Source organism: Artemia sp. Qi Xiang Cuo, unplaced genomic scaffold, assembly GCF_049724085.1.
Source record: "Artemia sp. Qi Xiang Cuo unplaced genomic scaffold, ASM4972408v1 HiC_scaffold_3023, whole genome shotgun sequence".
In the NCBI taxonomy this organism is placed as follows: Eukaryota; Metazoa; Arthropoda; class Branchiopoda; order Anostraca; family Artemiidae; genus Artemia; species Artemia sp. Qi Xiang Cuo.
The window spans coordinates 324,218-325,916 of record NW_028300418.1 but is presented as its reverse complement, the minus strand read 5'-3'; the positions used below and the strand labels follow the sequence as shown (position 1 = coordinate 325,916).

Below are 1,699 nucleotides of genomic sequence, written 5' to 3'. Positions count from 1 at the left end.
CCCTGAATGGGGGTAACTCAAAAGTGTCATTTTTTTTAGTGTGGGACTGCGTTCGAGGGGTCCCCTGACAACACATTGGAAAATTTGGTTCTTTGGGCTCCTTTTATATGTCACATATTTATCAGTTGAAAGAAAAGAGTCTATAATTTGATGTTGTTAAGACAATAATGGGACATGTAAAGTTGATCCTTGGGCCCTTTTGGAAAAATTAATTTCTTGATAAATTTACATGTTTGAAATATTACGGAAGAACTGTGCCTAAAATCCCAAGCATACGAGGGAATTCAGCGTATACTCTATAGATTTCAGATGTTTTTGAAAACACTGTAATTATTAAATACTGATTTTTAAATTGAACGAGGAATCGAATCAAATTGCTGAAATTTACATTAAGTCACAAAGGCTAGTCTTAAAAAGTGAAATGCCCTTTGTCCCCACACATTTCATCAAGTCAATTGGGTTGGCAACACATCAAACTAAGAAGTCCTTCACTACCGCCAAGCTTCTTGGAATATTTAAATAGGGGGGGCCTTTGGCTACAGCAATTGATCGATTACTCATTTACATTACAATTATTTTTGAGCCTGATTACTGAATATTTATGTTATTTTCTGTGGATGTAGTTTTACAAACAACAAAAGTACGAAGTACCATGTCATTAAAGTCGCCCATGAATTGCTGCTTATTGAATATGTTTTCTCATCATATGATTTTTTTGCCCGTATTTACTTGATTGAACATTGAATTCCTTATTGCTTTCAAAATTTTTGAAAAAACCGATTTCGATTTACTAGGATATATTTTTATATACTCAGGTCAACACTAGAATTTTCATATTTCTGGCCTCTCCTCTTATCAAGTTAATCTTTCGCCCTTTACTAAAGATTACCGATGGGAGGGCACTTGATTAGATGACTTAACAAATTTTGAATTCCGAAAGGCACCCTAGCCTATACTCTTGTAGTATAGTTTAATATTCCAACATTACTTACCTGACAAGGCCAATTACTTACCCTTAGCGTTTGACGACACGTAAATGACATGAGAGGTCAGTAGAACCACAGTTGCCAGGTGGTGCGCATTTGCGCCATTTGGGCGCTTTTTTGAGTTGGTTGCGAATTGCATTTTACAAATTGGCGCATTGCACCGATTTCGCGTATGTCAAAAAGAAATTGACGCATAGTGGGTGCATTTTGCTTTCGCAATAACAATGACAAAACCCAATATCTTAGAGTCTACTGTCCAATGACAATGAAAATGAAGCTGAAACTCTTTGGGAAATTTTGGGCAATATAGAAGGAGGGTTTGCTATTTGACTTTGTCTTTGAATACTAGTCAAAGATAAATTCAATATATGTAATTAAAAGTGTACAAAACTAGTTCAAAGTTCATTAAAAGGAAAACACAAATAAAATAACAATCGGAACTATTGAAGGACCTTGCCAAGTACAATTTTGTCTCATATGTATGTCTTTGGCTTCTGTTTCATGACAAAAATCCCAGGACATTGTCTTTGGCCTGCAATTTTATATATAGTTACGCTGTTGCATTAATAACGGCCGATCTAATTTCTTATCTTTGACTTGGTCCTTCTTGTCGTTCTAATTTATATTTTGAAAGCTACGAAACATTTTGTTCTCATAACTAAGTTTGAGAATTTACATCTTTTCGAAGCTTAGAATTGCAATGTCACAAAAAC

At 34.8% G+C, this 1,699-nt stretch overlaps 1 pseudogene; it reads left to right on the top strand.

The window, feature by feature from the left end:
* The first annotated feature begins 834 nt into the window (after positions 1 to 834).
* LOC148938694 (U5 spliceosomal RNA) lies at positions 835 to 955 on the top strand (annotated as a pseudogene).
* The last annotated feature ends 744 nt before the right edge of the window (positions 956 to 1,699 follow it).